Here is a 20,238-nt window from a genome sequence, read left to right as displayed (position 1 = left end):
ACAATAATGGAAAATGAGTTTTATCTGTAAAACCAAAAAAGACAAGTTTACTTTGCGACATTTTCTATAGAGATCTCTATTTGTGAATGGATTTTTAGACCATAAAAAGTGGTACATTCCTAAAAGTGGGACATTTTAAAAGTGTGTGCAATATGCAAGTAGGTCTCCAATTTGGTATTTATTTTGGAAGTTTATGCCCAAGGACTTGGCAGACAGAGTTAGTAATCTGTGTACTAACCAACCTTGCACATGACTGATAAGAGTAATGAATGCCACAACACGTAAAATTATCATGCAATAAAATAAAATCTCCCTAATTTCCTATGCAGGAAGAATTTAGCATTTTAATTTGCCCCCAAAGTCAGGAGAGAAAATAAATGATGGCAAGAGGAAGCCGAGGAGCTCCCTTCCCCCAGTAGTTTCTTCAGACATTGAAACATTGGGAAGTTCCATAAAATGGAAGTAGATAACTCAATATAGCTTCAGGGAATCCCTGAAACTCTCCAGATTCCCGAGACTCCTCTTTCTCCAAAAGTGTATAATCAGCTAAGACTTCAGAGGGTCATTTTCAGATAAGACAAGCTGAGAGACTTTTAGACAAGACAAACTGAAAAAGGGAGGGAGGGAGGGAGGGAGGGAGGGAGGGAGGGAGGAAGGAGGAAGAAGAGGAGGAGGAAGATGACAAAGGTGAAGAAGATGACAATGAAGAAGATGAAGGAGGAAGAATAGGGGAGGAGTAGGAGGGAAGGAGGAGGAAGAGAAGGAAGAGGAGGAGGAGGAAGAGGGGGAAGAAGAGGAGTAGGAAGAGGAGGAAGAGGAGGGGAGGAGGAGGAAGAGGGGGAAGAAGAGGAGGAGGAAGAGGAGGAGATACTTGGAAATAGTTTCAATTGTGCAGCCTGAGAGAAGCCAAAAGAAGCCAAACTGCCTAGGAGAGAGAAACTAAGACCAGCTGAAATTCCTGGAGACATACAGACCAACTGAGCTACTGGGACTGCCTGCAGGCTGTAGAGTATGCACCAGGTTTCCAGCTTTTGTCAATTGTCATCCAGAGTGGCTAGGTTTTGGTGATGCAGATGTTTTTGAGTCATTTCTGCTCCTGTAAGTCACCCCCCCCCCTTACATCTATACTTCTGTAACCCTAATACAGTTCATTTGTTCAACCAGTTGGAGTTTGGTGCTATTCACACTTTGGTTGGGTTCTCATTCCACATCATCTGTCCAGGATGAGTGTCATATTCTTACCCCTATTCGAAGGTTCTGAAACTCCCCAGCATGTGCTTCCAGGAACACCAAGAGAGTAATCCTGTGGCACAAATGAGTCACAGTCAATTTTTACTTTTCTTTTTGTAATTTTTGTCACATGTGTGTGTGTGTCTCTGTGTGTACACATGCTTGCCACAGCATATGTGTGGAGATCAGAGGATAACTTGTGTGAGTCCTATCTTTCTACCATGTGGAGTCGTCTCGTGGAGCTGACATAGGTCCTTAAGGTTTGGCAGCAAGGGTCCTAACCTTGCTGAACCTTCTTAGTAGCGCTTCAATGTATTTTACGATTCTCTTCACCCTACACAAGATAAAATCTTTGAAAGATAAGGCTTAGGAAAAATATGGGAGAATGATAAATCAAGAAAGACTTGGGTGCTACTAGTTTGGGTTTTTACATAAGACTGTCTTTCTTTTTTTAATTTTTTAATATTTTTTTTATTACGTATTTTCCTCATTTACATTTCCAATGCTATCCAAAAAGTCCCCAATACACTCCTCCCCCACTCCCCTACCCACCCACTCCCACTTTTTGGCCCTGGCGTTCCCCTGTACTGGGGCATATAAAGTTTGCAAGTCCAATGGGCCTCTCTTTCCAGTGATGGCCGACTAGGCCATCTCTTGATACATATGCATCTGGAGTCAAGAACTCTGGGGTACTGGTTAGTTCATAATGTTGTTGCACCTACAGGGTTGCAGATCTCTTTACCTGCTTGGATACTTTCTCTAGCTCCTCCATTGGGGGCCCTGTGAGCCATCCAATAGCTGACTGTGAGCATCCACTTCTGTGTTTGCTAGGCCCCGGCCTAGTCTCACAAGAGACAGCTATATCAGGGTCATTTCAGCAAACGCTTGCTAGTGTATGCAATGGTGTCATCGTTTGGAGGCTAATTATGGGATGGATCCCTAGATATGGCAGTCTCTAGATGGTCCATCCTTTTGTCTCAGCTCCAAACTTTGTCTCTGTAACTCCTTCCATAGGTGATTGTTTCCAATTCTAAGAAGGGGCAAAGTGTCCACACTTTGGTCTTCGTTCTTCAGTTTCATGTGTTTTGCAAATTGTATCTTATATCTCATGTATACTAAGTTTCTGGGCTAATATCCACTTATCAGTGAGTACATATCATTTGAGTTCTTTTGTGATTGTGTTACCTCACTCAGGATGATGCCCTCCAGGTCCAACCATTTGCCTAGAAATTTCATAAATTCATTCTTTTTAATAGCTTAGTAGTACTCCATTGTGTAAATGTACCACATTTTTTTGTATCCAGTCCTCTGTTGAGGAGCATCTTTCAAAATGATTATTTATTCCATGTGTATGGATGTTTTTCCTCCACATATGTCTTTGCCCCTAGCAGGCCAGAAGAAGGTGTCACATTTCTTTGGATTGAATACCTTTGTAAGGCACCATGTGGTTGCTGGGAATCAAACCCTTGCTCTCTGGAAGAGCAGCCAGTGCTCTTAACTGTAGAGCTAATTCTCCAGCCTGGAGGCTCTTGGGGTTTTTAAAGAAGATGAAGAAAGGCCTTTGAGAATAAAGTTGATTGATGCCTCTGTACAAAATGCTGCATCCAACAAGAATCTTTTTGCACTTTTGAAAAAGAACCATGCCGGGCGTGGTGGCACATGCCTTTAATCCCAGCACTCGGGAGGCAGAGGCAGGCGGATTTCTGAGTTCGAGGCCAGCCTGGTCTACAAAGTGAGTTCCAGGACAGCCAGGACTATACAGAGAAACCCGGTCTCGAAAATACCAAAAAAAAAAAAAAAAAAAAAAAAAGAACCATTATTTACCCAGTATGTGACAAGCTATTTGGCAGTATACACTTCTTTTGTTTTAAGTTTTTGCCAACTCCATACCAGGAACTGTGTGAGTGACTTAGACAGTGGCTTGGACATCGACTGTGGGCATGTCTGGGTGCCTGTCTACTCATAGTTCTTCATAGGAGCCTCATAAATCAGGGATGGAAGCCCAGTGAAAAAAGTGTATTTGTTTGTTTGTTTGTTTGTTTGTTTTCCTCCTTATTTCCTGAAGTGTGTCACTAAATTTGGGGTATGAATAAATGAGTACACCTTAGACCCCATAATTACCAGCTTTGGCCACTACTGATATTCATTGGTTCACTTAGATGTCAGCATTGCCAAATAGTAAACACATAATATATAATTAGATAATTCTCAAACTCTATGCAATGGGAGCATTGCCATCTCTATTTTGGTACTGTTAGTATTTTAATTAGGATGAGAAATTAAGTAATATAGTAAAGTCTAGTAATTTGTAGAAGGTAGAAAAAAAAGCTAATCTAGCTTATTGCCTCCATGAATACTCCTATTACGTTAAATACTGGGTTGACCTTGTTTAGTAATCCTGCTCCATCCACAGTCAAAGAATTTTCTTAGATTTTGAACCAGCTCTCACCCAGACTCCCTCTCTCCTTGAGTTTAGAGCTCTGGCTTGCAAGCCTTGCTTCTATCCTTCAGTTTTGTCAGTATGTCTTTCTCTTGATTTCTTAGTCAGTAGGAGCTGCCATCATGTATTTGATAAATTTTTTTTCTCATTTTCTTGGCGGTTGGAAAGGTCCAGACCAGGATGCCAGCATGGTGAAATCCTTACAAACATTCCTTTCTTGGTTTGCAGACTGCCAGCTATTCTTAGGGTACCTTAGTTTAGGTTCACAGGTAGACCTCCTCTCTCTCTCTAATCCCTCTACTCCTTCTTCTCCCTTGTTTTCTATCTCCTTCTTCTTCCTTCTCTACCTATATTATCTTGTAAAATTTCATTCTCCAAAAACAGTCACACTGGGAGATGGGAGCATTTTGACATATGATTTTGTAATTCCGTGTATACCTGTTGTAAGAACACAATTTACCACACTTCTCAGATCACATGACTCACTGACACATTTGAAAAATCAATTCTTTGCCACCCTTTTTTATTGAATGGTTTTTACTTTAATAGTTTTGAGGTTTAATATGCATATCTAGGTCCAATGTGTATTGGATTGGAAGCACTGTTAGAACTTTCTGTAGACAAGCCATTCTACTGATTTTTTTTTCCCATGAAAATCTTTCAGGGGTTGCTAGATTTTTCAGAACATTCATTCTTGCCAGCCCATTATCGATCAGAGTCAGCACTGCATGGATGAGCACAGACTTAGAATCATATGCACAAACATTTTTACCCATGTGACTTGGAGGGCATTTGACATTCATGCAATATATGCATAAACCTACTGCTTTTCTCTGCACACTGAATCTTTGATACACATTTCTCAAGGAGAAATTTTATAGATACTATATAATGTTGAAGTGTCTCTAACATTTACTTATACATATACTATTCATATGGTATTTTCCTATCTGCAGCTCTGCTGGGAATGCTTGTGTGTGTGTGTGTGTGTGTGTGTGTTTATGTGTATATGTTGTTCCATTGTTCCTATTGTGGAGAGGTTTTTAAAATGTGCTTTATTTGCTTTACATCTTAAAGTAAATAATGAACTTTATTTTATAAGCGCCCAATATATAAATAAGATTGTAAATGAGAGGTCACCATTTAAAACAAAGTCAAAGCAGGTATATCATCTGCATTAGAGTATCATAGAACCTTCTTGGAGATGATATAACAAGTTATCATTGTTAAATTTCCACATTATTTGTGATTATAAAATATAAATTATTTAGACATACTACCCCTAAGCTGCTAATATGCAAATGTTTAGACAATGCACATAATTTCAGTAATTCAGTGTATGACATATTTTTACTAAATGACTAAAAAAAGTAATTTTTTCAGTATTTCTTTCAGCATTAAAGTTTCCTGTTGTTGGGAAAAACTGTGATAACTAGTCTAATTTAACTATTTTTTAGTTTTTCTTAAAAGGCTAACCTGTATGAGGAAAATGGTAGAGAAATGTCCTAGGTCCCACACTGGAGATGTAAGTTACTGCTTTGCCTCTGGCATTAAGGAGCTCTGAGAATTAAAAAGATTACCTAAGCCCTGGAACTGAGTTTTCTTGTCTTTGAAAGGAGAGGATAACATAAAATTAGATGAGCTCCTAAAGTCCTTAGAGGTTTGCCCAATTTGTGATTCTAAGAGACTATTTCTATACTAGACTAAAAAAAATGAGTCTTCATGAGAAAAGAAGACAGGAAAGGTTATTCAAGATGAATATTATCTTTCCTATGGTTACAACAACTAAACTTTGTCATTATTAAGCAGCACACTCCAGGTGTCATCCTGCAGTTACTGGGCTTGTAGTAACTACTTTATTTTATTTTATTATTTTTTTTTGATATGATGACTGTGCCACACGGTTTCCACATCAAACATTATTTCTTAATGTATTTCTTAGGATATTTCCAAATGAGTTTAGTATTTGATTAGATCAGCTCCAGAAAGGAGATTTTCCTCCATGAAGAAAACAAAAATGTGGAAGTGAAGATATGTTTCCTTTAAGTCTGTATGCTTGAGCAGGGGCACTGACTCTCTCCTGCTCCTGGACATTTACTCTGATCATCTTCCCCTGCTCAGAGTTATTTGGACTCATTTTGAAATAGAACTTTTAGCTTCCCTGGGTTTCCAACTTGCCTACAATGTGACTTTTCTCTCTCTGTAATTTCATGAGCTGATGTGTGTGTGTGTGTGTGTGTGTATACAGTCTTTTATTTTGAAATACTAGGAAAAGCTAAGATTCTCATCATGGAATCTTTCTCCACCTTATTAGAGAATTTAGAAATACAGAATGGTGGCAAAAATATGGGTGGAAAGGAACATTCTGACAAGATAGCAGATGGAAATGAGAAACACATCCTTGGACCACAGAGAACAAGAAATCCATATTATAAGGTGGCAAAGAAGCTGTCTTAATTGTGGTCATGGTCAAGTATTTTTGAGCAATGAAATTTGATAATTAGCTGGGAAGGTTTCTTTTTCCCCCTTTTATTAAAAATAGATTTTTTTCCTCACATAATATATTCTGCATACAGTTTCTCCTTTTTCTACTCCTGCCAACCCCAGTTTCTTCCCATCTCTCCTTCCATCTGGATTCACCCTCTTTCTGTCTCTCATTAAAAAGCAAATAGGATTCTAAGGAATAATAATAAAATATATAATAAGGTTTAAAAAAAAGCAGATATAAATGCAAACCCACATTCACACACTCAATAATCCCATAAAATCACTAAATAAATGACCATTCATCCTAGTGAGGGTGTGGAGTGGGGGACATTCATTCATCCATTGCTGGATGGGAATGCAAAGTGGTACACCAACTATGGAAATCAGTGTGGAAGTTTCTCGGGAAGATGGGAATCAGTCTAAAGATCCAGCTTTACCACTCTTGAGCATGTACACAAAGGATGCTTTGTCCTACCACAGAGACACTTGTGAAGTGAAAATTTCTGGTTTCTTTGGAAACTTGATTGTGCAATATGAAGTTTTCTTGGGAAGCTGTCTTATGAAAGGATGTTTTACTGAAGCAGACATGTGAGAAGGCATGTGGTATTTTCCTGGAGGGGACACTAGAGAGGGCTTGTGATGTTCGGAAAGAGTATAAATAGAACCCTACAAATAATGAAAGAAAACTCTTGCATTGTGATGCTGTGTAAGCATCACTGATCTTTGCTGGTCTTCATAAAGAGAAATGTGTCGAAGAACTTCTTGTGGTATTCCAGCTAATTCTTGCCACTTTCATTGACTCATGTTGATTGAGCAATCTTCTAGTTTCTGCGTGATTTAGTTACTGTTACTGATTTTGTGTATGCTATTAGACTTGACTGCTGCTATTGTCCCAAAGAACCACTTCTAAACAGGTCCACAAACCCCGTTTCCTATTAACCATCTTTCTCCCCAACTTCTACTTGGTGGATTAGAAGGGAGATTGAAGTAGTCAAGAACTCTAAATAAAGTAGATTTAGAAAGTTTAAGCTTACATACTTGTTCAACTATGTACATTGTTGGTCTATTCATAATAGCCAGAAATTGGAAGCCACTCAGATGTCCCTCAACAAAAGAATGTAAAAAGAAAATCTGGGACATTTCCATAATGGAATATGTCAGCTGATAAAAAATGGCATCATGAAACTCTCAGGTAAATGGATAGAACGAGAAAAGGCCATCCTGAGGTAACGTAGACCCAGAAAAATACATATGGTATATATTTGCTTATATGTGAATATTAGCTATTAGGTTAATGATAACCAAGATACAATCTGTAGATATACAGAAGTTAGGTTTAGAGTAAGGGACTGAGGTGAGGTAGATAGAATAGATAGTTATGTTTAGATGGGGGGTACTAGAACAGGAGGATCAAATGGGAAGGGACAGTGAAGGGGGACAAGGGAGGGAATACAGGGAGAGACAGCTAAAATTAGGGGGCATTTGAGGAGTGGTATAGCAACTTATTCAGAGAATCTTCTTAAAATGAATACATGTATGAAAGCAATCTAAATAAAATCACCTAGTAATGGAGGAGACAGAGTCCCAGCTGGCCATTTCTTGTTACCAAATGAAGTTTGCAGTTCAGGGATTATGTTACATCTAATTGCATTGTTGGTCAAAGGGGCCCTATGGAAAGCCCCAGACAAGCCAGATTGCTTTCAAGACTATAGGTTCCTGTACACAAATTGGGAAGATTTCTAAGAAAAGTGTGTTTACAACAGCTTGGATCATCATTATTGCTTATATAGTAAAATGCAAGATGTGAGAAATGACTTAAAGACATAATTTTTAAACAAAAAGAAATTATGCCTAAGGATTTGGTAAATCTTCAGACTATGAATACTGAAGTGATGGGCAAGGGAGAAGGAGAGGGAGAGGCAAAGGCAGAGAGAGAGAAAGGAGAGCAAGAAGCAGAAGTAGAGGATGAGGCAGAAGTAGAGGAAGAGGTAGAGGATGTTTAATTTATGATATAAATTAAAGACAATTACAAGTAGATAGAAGTTTTTTGAGAATTCCAAACTGAAACATGGCATTGTGAAGTATGTCTATTTTTCACAAAAGACCAGTAATGCCACTTTGTAAATTCTACACTAGAAATAGTTTTCCTAAAACCCAGTGCTGCATGTGGGATACCAGTCCTCAAGCTGTTTGTCAGGTTTATTCTTCAGACCTGCAAGAGAATATAGCCTATTGACATGGTTATTTGACCACCGGAACTCAATTGTAAGACTGAATTACTGAAGACCTTATACACTTTGGCCATGGGGCCTGGGGGAATCAAGTTAGTACTGAGTAGGTATATTCCTCGGCCTTCAAAGTATGGGATGGTCTTATGTGGACTGCTGGGGAAAATTACCAAAAATTTTACCTATAAGGGAATCCTGTCAATTATAATGAATAAGGTATGTCCATGAGTAGAATAGTAGTATACAATATTGTGAAGGTAGCTGATTACTCTCTGATTGGATTTAAGACTCATTCCACAGGAGAATGTGCATGTCTAGTACTGTAAATCTCCCTTAAAACAGGTAGCTAGGAAGTACATAGGCCTTAGGGGTAAACTGCCATTCTATTTTTAAACATATCACATAGTATTGAGTTTCATGCTCAACATGTATCTCTCTACCTGTAGATTCATGTAACTCTCAGTTTTCACTAGAGGAGTGCAGTGAATAGTGGTCCATACAGAGACACACAACTCTTACACTACAGAGTCAGTGTCTACAGAGTGTTCAGCTATAACAGGGCCATGGGTATGGCATCTCCCTCCCCTAAATCTCTGGAACCATTACAGAAGACAAAGCAGGAAGTTTGTAAGAAGCTGAAGTCATGGTGGACTACTTGACTGCTTGACCACTATAACTACTTCGCGTAAGGGGCTATAGCATTTATGGACACACCGTAGCTGTGGCTGCCTGCACAAGACATGAACAAAATCAACCCAGCTAACATTCCAGTACAGGGGTACTACCTCATAACCTCCCTACCCAATACCTAGTTGAAGAGCTATTGACACTTGGTAGTTTTTTTTGGAGAGATAAAGTCAGTTTTCATGAATGGTGTGGATGGAATTTGGTATGTCAGCCATGCTCCAGTGGATGGCCTCATGCCCTTGAGTATATGGAAAAATGCAAATTATAGTTTGTGAATTATAAGAAAAGGGGGAAAAGAATGTTGGGAGGATTTGGAAGGGTGTGGGTCTAGGAGTAGTTTGATATAAGAGTAAGAACTGAATATTATTAAAATATTGTGTGAACTTCTCAAAGAATTAATAAAAACATATTTTAAATGTTTTTCATCCTGAATTTTACACACATTTGTTATCACTAGCTGTGCTGTTGAATTCTGCTGCCATTTGGGTACTTTATCAAATCTATGAACTCTGTACATACTCTGGTATCACTTAAGGCCTTCCCCACACTCCCCCATGATTTTAAGCTTTATAATGAATACAGTCTATTTTCCATTCCCTGTGCTGGAGACACAATGTTACAATTGTAAAATGTATATTTTCCAATTTAATGTAATTCCTTTGATGGTTTTCTCCTGCCATTAAAATAGTTTACTCATAAGTGGACATTGTAATCATCCAGATAAGGCATCAATAGGCAAATTTTTGAATCTCCCTTATTTCCCACCTTCCTGCCATTTTACCTACACTTACCCTTCATTCCATGTCAATTTCTTCTAATTTTAGTTTCCAGACATAATTTCTGCTCTGTAACTGTGCTTCTGGTATAATATTTTCTTCTTCTCTGATTGACAGTGTTTTATTTCTTTATCATCTTTCTAATTTCTACAATATATTACTGTTTTGTGTTGTTTAAATTAGATACATTCTCAAAACATGTACAATCTGTCAGTATCTTCTGAGTAGCCAGTTTTCAACTGTAAAAGAAAAGGCTCAATTGGCTTTTCATTCTAGGTTGATCTGACTGGATTGTTACATTGTGAAACCAAAGGAAACTTTAGGTATTACTCCTTATGTATTTATTTGGGAGGGTGATTGAATTCGCAAAAGAAGATGAATTGAATATATTTGCTGCAGAAAGAAAACTATGGATTATTTTACGCTATTGGGGAAAGGTGTTGAGTCCCAACATTTTGTAGATAAACTCCGTAATTCATTCTTTTCAAAGTGTCTGTTCTCTCTTCTGCTGTATGGTCCAAGTTCTCTGTCATTGTTCTTCATGAGTCATGAACAAAGCACAATTTTCCTGGCTGCACAAGTTAAAGGACTGACATGGCTCTCTATCAGTCTTCTACTATTTATAGGACATCAACATCTCAGTTCTGGTGGCATAAACCATCTCAAGAGGCTTTTGAGGAGCCTTTGGTGGAAGCTGGCTTGATTCTGGAATTTTCTGGGATTCATTACTTCACAAATCAGTGTTCCTGAGTTTATTATGTTACTTTCCATAATTACATCAAGTTTCTAAATCTGACAATGTATTGTTGTTGTTTACTGCCCTATTCCTGTTGGTTTTTAGACTTTTTTCTAAGCCTGGCAAAGCAGCTATTACAACATGCCTATTTTGCTTACAATGGAATCCTCTACAAGCTAAGCTGTGTCAGATATTTTAGAAGGCATTAGTAAAAGTGATCAACTGAGCAAAGGAATCTTCACTATGTCTTTTCATTCTTGTGAATAAGCCTCCACCAACTAAGCAAAGTCACTGGTTGATTCTATGCACACGATAATAGCCTTAAGAATTCTTTGCTATCATAGTGCAAAGTTATGTGTGGATGCCGTGGTGTCCTAGAACTCTGTGCTTGTGAGGATATATTTTACTAGTACAAATATACTATCTAGAAGAGAAAAAAGTGGCAGTCTCCTTAAATGATTAAAAAAAAAAAAACTTGTGGCCAATACTGCCATCTGTCCAGTTTTCACTTAACATGTATATTTGTACTTTGAATAGATTCTTGGGTGGTGAAGGTCACTTTATGGTGGCCTTTGAGTATGGGGTCATCACAAATTTACTTCAATTTACAGCTGTGACCAAACTGGAAAATGACTTGAATTGTTGACACATGCCCTTGGTCCAGACATAATAGGGTCTAGCAGCATTAAATATGGAAAACATTGAACAATAGAAAACATGGACTCACAAAATGATTCATCGCATATATCCCAATAAATTTCCTATGATGGAAAGGCCGTGAAAATGTACAGTCAAGCTTGTGGGTTTTCCCCAGATTCTCTTGCTTTGTGTAGTTTTTAATCACAGAGTCAATGATTACTTGTACATAACATGATAGAATTAGGCTTTATTCTTTGCTCAAGGAACGGATATCCAAAAATAGATCCCTTACTTTTCTAGAGAAATGTATGAAATGGTAGCTACAAACTATAATTATGTGTCTTGAAGTGAATTCCAAAATAATAGTCGTTCAGTTACATGATACTCATTGTGTTGTGTCTTAGGTAAACATTACATGACAAAGATCAGTTATGAAGTTAACTCCAAAAAGTAATCTCTTGAGGAAAAGGAAAAACAACAGACATTTATTTCTGTTAAACACTGAAGGACACCATGAGGGCAAAATTCTATTGCATCAATGGTGTTAAAGCAGGTAATGTCTTGTTTTTAAAAATAAAACAGATGCCTATGAGAACTGTTCTTTCTATCTCTGTGAAGAATTGAGTTGGAATTTTTAGAGGGATTGCATTGAATCTCTAAATTGCTTTTGGTAAGATGTCAATTTTTATCATGCACATCCTGCTGGTTCACAAGTATGGGAGATCTTTTCATCTTCTGAGGTCTTCTTCTCTTTCTTTCTTCAGAGACTTGAAGTTCTTGTCATACAGGTCTTTCACCTGCTTTGTAAGAGTCACTCCAAGATATTTTATATTATTTGTGACTATTGTAAAGGGTGTTGTTTCCCTAATTTCTTTCTCAGCCTATTTATCCATTGAGCAGAGGAAAGCTGCTGATTTATTTGAGTTAATTTTACATCCAGCCATTGTGCTGAAGTTGTTTATCAGCTGCAGGAGCACTCTGGTAGAATTTTTGGGATCAATTAAGTGCACTAGCATATCATCTGCAAATTAGTGATATTTTGATTTCTTTTTCAATTTGTATTTCTTTGATCTCCTTTTGTTGTCTAATTGCTCTGACTAAGACTTTGAGTACTATATTGAATAGATAGGGATAGAGTGGTCAGCCTTGTCTAGTATCTGAATTTAGTGGGCTTGCTTCAAGTTTCTCTGCATTTAGTTTGATGTTGGCTACTGGTTTGCTGTATATTGCTTTTATTATGTTTACGTATGGGCCTTGAATTCCATTACTTCTAACATGAAGGGTTGTGCTTTGTCGAAGGCTTTTTCAGCATTTAATGAGATGATCATGTGGTGTTTTCTTTGAGTTTGTTCCTATAGTGGATTATATTGATGGATTTCCTTATATTGAACCATTCCTGCATCCCTTGGATAAAGCATACTTGATTATGCTGAATGATCATTTTGATGTGTTCTTGAGATTCCACCTCACACCAACCAGAATGGCTAAGATCAAAAACTCAGGTGACAGCAGATGCTGGTGAGGATGTGGAGAAAGAGGAACACTCCTCTGTTGCTGGTGGGATTGCAAGCTGGTCCAACCACTCTGGAAAACAGTCTGGCAGTTCCTCAGAAAATTAGAAATAGTTCTACCCAGATGTACAACTCCTATGCATATATCCAAAAGATGATCCAACATATAACAAGGACAGATGCTTCACTATGTTTAGAGCAGCCTTATTTATAATACCCAGAAGATGAAAACAGCCCAGATGTCCCTCAACTGAGGAATGGATATAGAAATTATGGTACATTTACACAATGGAGTACTAAACAGCTATTAAAAACAATGACTTTATGAAATTCTTAGGCAAATGGATTTAACTAGAAAATATCATCCTAACCCAGTCATAAAAGTACACATTGGTATGCACTCACTGGGAAGTGGATATTAGCCCAAAAGCTCAGGATACACATGATACATCTCACAGACCACATGAAGCACAAGAAGAACAAAGACCAAAGTGTTGGTGCTTCATTCCTACTTAGAGGGGGGAACAAAATAATTAAAGGAGGTAGAGGGAGGGAGCGATCTGGGAGGGGTCAGAAGAGGGGGAGTACAGAATCAGGTGCAGGAGGAGTTGGGGTGGAGGAAGTACAGAGGGTCAGGAAATTGACCTATGTGTAGCAGTGGGAAACTGGGGTTAGCCATTAGAAAGTCTGAGATGCCAGGTAAGCAAGAGCTTCCCAGGACCCTACAGGGATGACATACTTAACATAGGGGAGACAGAACCTGTAGACACCATATCCAGTAGATAGCCTCAGCCCTGGTTGAGGGATAGGGCCAACAACCCATCTCAAAAATTTAATCCAGAATTGTTCCTGTCTAAAGAAAATACAGGGACTAAGAGTGGAGCAGAGACTGAAGGAAAGGCCATCTAGAGACTGTCCTACCTGGACATTTAACTCATCTCCTTACACCAAACCATCTCCTTACTGATGCCAAGAAGTGCTTGCTGACAGAAGCCTGGTATAGCTGTCTCCTGAGAGGCTCCGACCAATACAGATGTGGATCCTGGCAGCCAACCATCAAACTGAGCATGGGGACTCCAATGGAAGTGTTAGGGGAAGTGGGGAAGGACTGAAGGAGCTGAAGGGGATTGTATCCCCATAGGAAGAACAACACTATTAACTAACCAGACCTCTCAGAGATCCAGGGACTAAATCACCAACCAAAGTTTACACATGGGGGAACCCCATGGCTCCAGCCACAGATGTAACAGAGGATTGCCTTATCAATGGGAGGGGAGGCTCTTGGCCCTGTGCATGTTCAATGCCCCAGCATAGGGGGAATGCTAGAGTGCTGAGGCAGGAGTGCGCTGGTGGATGGAGGCGCACCCTCATAAAAGCAGGGAGAGGGAGGATAGGATAGCAAGCTTTCAGAAGATGATACTGGAAAGGAGGACATTTGAAATGTAAACAAATAAAATAACCAATAAAAAGCTGGGGGAAAAAGAAGATAAAACAGTGTCTGCTGGCTCAAGGGTTAAGTTTGATTCGGCCTTTTATTTTAGTTCTTTGCATGATAGGATTATAGCTTGCATGATCACACTGGTTTCATTTTCATTTCATTTAATTGAAAAAAAAACAACTATTGAGACAGGGTCTCATGAAGCTCAGCATAGTCAAGGATGATCACAAACTTGATTCCCCTGAACTCATCTCATTAGTGTTGTATTCCAGGCATATGCCACCAGGCTTGGGTTCATTACTTCTTGTGCTGACAGTCTAACTCAGGCCTTCATGCATGTCAGACAAGCACTTTGCTTACTGAGCTTCCCTCCCAAACCTTCATTTTCCTTTAAATGGCTGCACTAAGAAAAATGATAAGCTGCTCAAACACCATCAGACATTTCACTACTCAGTGTCTCCCAGTGACAAGAGATGGGTCTTCTCACTTACTTTACCTCATGCATACAGGTGACAATTTTCTGAAGTAAAGATGTCCTGGACCCCTGTTGCCCTCTGCCCTCCTTAGCTCCTTGATACACTGCTCATTTTTGAGGCATGCTTTCTAATAAGATTACTCTTAGAAGCCAAAGCTGCATTCATCTGATTCTTGATTTAGGGAATCTCTGGTTTAAGAATAACACACACACACACACACACACACACACACACACAGAGTACACCAAGTAACTGTAGAGGAAGAAACTGCGATTGTGTTTGGAAAACTGAAGGATGTCCTTGTGGATGAAATGATACATGAATCATATGCTGAAGGATAAGTAACAACTTAGTGAATTATTTTAGGTAAAGGGAAATCTTCACACAGTATAATGATTCTGGTATGTTTGAGGTTTGGAGGCAGCAATGGCTGTAGAATACACACGTGCGTGAAGAGTTGTTGAGTAGAGATTTTAGGTATATTCACATGATTCTATCAAATACTGTCATTAAACTTGTAAAAGTCATTTGTTTTGTCATGCCTTTATTTTCTTATATGTATATATATATAATATATATATATACATATATATATATATATATATATATGAAAGGAAAAAGTTTATAAACTGCAGGATTTTTCAGGCACAAGTGAAATAGTATTATAAATTCCTTAGCATAATGAGTACATAAATGCCAGTGGACATTCATAAGTGTTAATTGTTATTACTTTCCTAATCAGACATCTCATTTATAAATAATAAATATCATCAGTTGAATGACATTTTATATAAATGCAACATCGTCATAATAGTAACAAATATGAGATTATGTTCCTATATTCTTTTGGTCAGTTACTCTCTTCTGTAAATCAGAAAGCTATTCCTACAAGGTAACATCCCAGCATAGATATAATTTCTGAACATATTCTGCTTAGTTCAAGGAAGTATCCTGCTTACCTAAATGTATAGTAAAAAGAAATGCACCCAGACCTAACTGTAATAGATGTCACTAGATTCCTTGTGTATATACCTTCTAGAGAAAGTACTCAAGGAGCTGACGTTGTTGGCAGCCCTATGGGTGGAACAACAATACGAACTAACCAGTACCCCTAGAGCTCGTTTCTCTAGCTGCATATGCATCAGAAGATGGCCTCGTTGGCCATCATTGGGAAGAGAGGCCCCTAGGTCTTGCAAACTTTCTATGCCCCAGTACAGGGGAATGTCAGAGCCAAAAAGTAGGAGTGGGTGGGTAGGGGAACAGGGTGGGGGGAAGGTATAGGGAACTTTTGGGATAGCATTTGAAATGTAAATAAAGAAAATATCTAATTTTAAAAAAAGAAAATAAAAAAAAAGAAAAAAAATACAAGGCATCTTTTTGGAGAGAAAATCATATTGATAGAAACAAATTCCATTTGGGATAGTTAGCTTAAAACCCAACTCTCTAATTTTAACTGAATTCATTTAGACATTTTATCCTTTCATTCACAAAATCTGCAAGGCCCTAAATAATTAATTCTCTAAAAGCTGGCTCCTATTCACTGAATAATATTAAGTGGACATTTTGAGAGAATAAAAAGACACAACAAGCCACATTCCATGGGAGATTTTGAAGCCATTATGGAGGCCTGAAAATCTCTAGAAACCTGTGTACTGAGGTTGGGATGGTCTCCCTTTTTTACATATTGTAAAAATGGGGGATTTGTTTCCATTGTATTTTCCCAGCATCACCCATTCCTCCATTGCCTTTTTTAGAGCACAGTTTAAACTTGTATATAATTGGAAACCCTGGTTTTCAGTGTTTTGCTTCAGGTTTAAGAATTACTAAACAAGGGGCTGGAGAGATGGCTCAGTGGTTAAGAGCACTGACTGCTCTTTCAAAGGTCCTGAGTTCAAATCCCAGCAACCACATGGTAGCTCAGAGACATCGGTAATGAGATCTGATGCCTTCTTCTGGAATGTCTGAGGACAGCTACAGTGTACTTACATATAAATATAAACAAATAAGTCTTTAAAAAATTATAACTATACAATATTTTTAAATTTCCAATGGCCTTATAAATAGGAATTGAGGAAATTTACCTCAAAAACTGGTCAGGAACTTACATCTTTCTCTTTCTATATGGCCTTCCTCATTTGGTTTTCTTATCTAAACCACAGAATTCAAACATTCTCAATTATTCCAAGGATGCTGTACAACCAATGCCATGCTATATGCCCAGGAGAGAGAGAGCTTGAATACCTGGAACAGATGCTTCAAGGCTTCAGGGCACAATTTCCTTGTGAAAATCTAGTTGAGAAAGGCTGCTGGTTCCTCAGAACAGAGGAGCCTGTATGCTGATGGCTCTTTGTCCAAACTTCAGACTCACAAATGCAATTTTAACTTGACATTTCCACTTAAAGTTTAGTAAAAATTTCAAAGTGATGTGCCTAACATTAATTTTAATCTTTCTCTGGCAACTGCTTCTCACCCTGTGGGTATTATGCAAATTGATCATTGGACATCCTTTTGTTCTAATTGTCAGGTAAACAAAAAAGCAAATCTTGACTCATTCTTGATATTCCTCTAAGAGAGAAATCTTCTTGACCCTCCCTTGTAATTATGTCCAATGTAGTGCTCACCTCCCTCCTCCATTGCTGTCACTCAAAAGTATGTTTGTTGTTATTTTATGCTATACAGTGTTTTCTTCTAGTCTTTCTGATCTTCCTATTGGTTCTATCCTGTCAAGTCATCCTAAAAGGGCAACTATGTATATCTAGCTTCATATGGGCACACACCTCTCATTATTCATGAATATCACAGGCTGTCACCTAAGGTCCAAATAGCCCTTGGCCCATATGTGTCTCTCCGAATGTAACTCCTTTCTCTAACTTTTTCAGATGTCTACTTCTCCATGAAACAGTAAACTTCATCTCCTTCCTCAATCCTTGGCCGCTGTCTTCTTGTAATTTCCCATACTTATTGCCTTCAAACATACTGGATAATTTGCTCTTCTGTCATAGTTCTTGCTTCTTTATCACTCTTGTATTCCAAGATTCTTCATTACCCAGGAAGTAGCTGATTAGTACTTAAATCTGTGTAACAAATGGAGTTTGAAACAGGCAACAAGATTGGGTTTTATGCATGGAGAAAAAATGCCTAAATAGGCTCATTTTCAGGTCAATGAGCAAAAATCACAAAATTGTCTCCTAGGAAATCCCAAGTATAGAGTATAGTCACAGATGGTTTACAGTTGTTAGCAGGGTCAGCTTTTATACAGAACAAAGAAACGAGTGTCTGACAGGGTCAGAGAACCTCATTTTAAGGAAGAGAAGAGGAGAAAAGAAAGAACATAAGCACTATGCTCTTTTATTTCAAAATAAATATGGTTTTCCAGAACCACTTGTTGAAGCAGTTTTTTTCTCCAGTGTATGCTTTTGAAATCTTTGACAAAATTTAGGTTTTGTAACTGTGACTATATATTTGGTTCCTTTATTCTGTTCTATTCATCTACATGTCTATTTTCTGCCAGTAATATAGTGGTATTTATATCATGATCAACTTCCAATATTGGTTTAAAGTCTAAATTGATGGTTTTAAGATTATATAACTGAAGTTAAGCTTTAAAATATGATTTGATAAGTCTGCCTTGCAGACATTTCTTAGGTAATTTTGTATTACAGGGATGGATAAGTCTTTCTAGAATTATTTTCTTTAATCTCAAAGATTCATCCATGTCATTTTGATAGAACTTTAAATAAATTTGTCTTAATTATTTTCAAAGAACCAAAGTTTGTTTTCATAGAAATTACTTTTGTTTCATGGTTATGTTTATAAGTGTTATTAGATACAAATACATAGACACATTGAGAATACAACTAGTATTAGAATACTAGTGGTTTGGAAAGAAAGACTTGTAGATCTTGGAAAGTTCATAGCATATCTTGTAGACTCCAAACAGATACTAATAGAATGTTCCACACTGGGCATGCATATGCAAAGTCATTGAGTGGTGGTTAGCACTATCTATAGGGGTGGTGAGCAATGGTATTCATTTTCCTAAGAGACAAATCTTAAATTCTCTTACACCAACTAGATGCTCAGTGGCTCAATCCTACTTTGACACTGTCTGGAATGAGCAGAAATCCACATGTTAAGGATTCAGTATCGTAAGTCTCCCTGAACTTCAAATTCCATCTCAGTTGTCAGGTTCCCTTTTTGCCTGATTCAGTTATAAATTTAGTAGTTCTCAGAATTGGCTACTAGGATAAATAATTTGCTAGGATGACTGAAAACTAAGAAAAATCCTATACTTATCCCCTTTCCCTCTTACTCTTTACTTCTTCTTACTATTTAAGTAGTAGTAGGACCATATAAATGACCTTGCATGTTCTAAGTAAGTGCTGTAGTGCAGAGATAAAATTTCAGCTTCAATGTTCCATTTAGGAATAATGATTATCAGCTTATAAAAATTGCAACTTGGGAAATCTCCAGTGAAAGAAATTCGTAAGGCAAGGGAATGTAGGTGCAGAGTTTCCTTTCTTGCTCCAGTTATGAATTCCCCAAGCATGTCTTTGCCAACTCATCAACATGTTTCTCAAACAGAGGTCTTGAGCCTTGTTTCAGAGTTCTAAGTTTAAACTTCATTACATAGTACAAATGATAAAATAATCTGTCTTTGGCCATGTAGATCAATCTGCAGCTTTTTTCTCCTCCCTGGACATTTGTAGGTAGTCTGTAAAGTTTTATGTTTTTTAATCACACAATTGTTTTTTTATAACCTCTCTGTGTATCTCCTCCCAACACCCACTATCAGACAAGAGACATTCTTATGATTCTAGGCATGTTATAATGTTCCTAGAAGCTTTGGGTGGCATGAGGGAAAAGACTAAATATACGCCGTATTAAAATGAAAACCATTATGGCATTTTCAGTGGATACATTTCTTTTCTGTGCCTCACACTTTAGACTATTAATTACTTGAAGACACCTTCTAGAATGCTTGTTTATTTTGGTCTTTATTCAGAAGACAGGTTAAATAGTCTTAATAAATAAAGTTGTCTAAATGAAGAAAGGAAGTTGCATTTCTTATTCTATGGTGTTGCTTAGCTCTAGAAATGTAACAGAAGTAGACATTTCAACTAAAATAAAACTGTCATTTAAGTTGTGATAACTTACACAGTAGAATTCTTATTAACTAAATTTTGGGATGTATAAAACAGGCACCAAGCCACAGACTGGCCTATTTTTTTTTCAATTGATTGGAGAATTCAGATAATTCTCCAAGCTAGCTTCTATTTTTATTTTTTAAATAACATACAGGGTAAATGATACTCTCTCTTGTCACAATCAATATTGTGAAATTAAAAACAAGATAAAAATGTGGTACATTTACACAATGGAGTACTACTCAGCTATTAATAAATGAATTTATGAAATTCCTAGGCAAATGGATGGACCTGGAGGGCATCATCCTGAGTGAGGTAACCCAATCACAAAGGAACTCGCACAATATGTACTCAAAGATAAGTGGATATTAGCCCAGAAACTTAGGATACCCAAGATATAAGATACAATTTGCTAAACGCATGAAATTCAAGAAGAACGAAGA

General features: G+C 37.7%; 1 protein-coding gene across 4 annotated transcripts in view; it reads right to left on the bottom strand.

Annotated features, from left to right (window-relative positions):
* Hs3st5 (heparan sulfate-glucosamine 3-sulfotransferase 5) overlaps window positions 1–20,238 on the bottom strand; it is a 291,841-nt gene that overhangs the window by 130,597 nt on the left and 141,006 nt on the right. Inside the window, exon 4 of one of the 4 annotated variants that reach the window (XM_029482552.1) lies at window positions 1,243–1,303. The exons of the other annotated variants lie outside the window; for them this stretch is intronic. The gene's annotated coding sequence lies outside the window, so the exon portion shown is untranslated. The remainder of the gene's footprint in view (window positions 1–1,242; window positions 1,304–20,238) is intronic. 4 annotated transcript variants of the gene reach the window in all.

This window comes from Mus caroli, chromosome 10, assembly GCF_900094665.2.
Source record: "Mus caroli chromosome 10, CAROLI_EIJ_v1.1, whole genome shotgun sequence".
Taxonomy (NCBI): Eukaryota; Metazoa; Chordata; class Mammalia; order Rodentia; family Muridae; genus Mus; species Mus caroli.
The sequence above is the reverse complement of the archived record's forward strand: the minus strand, read 5'-3'. Positions and strand labels throughout refer to the sequence as shown.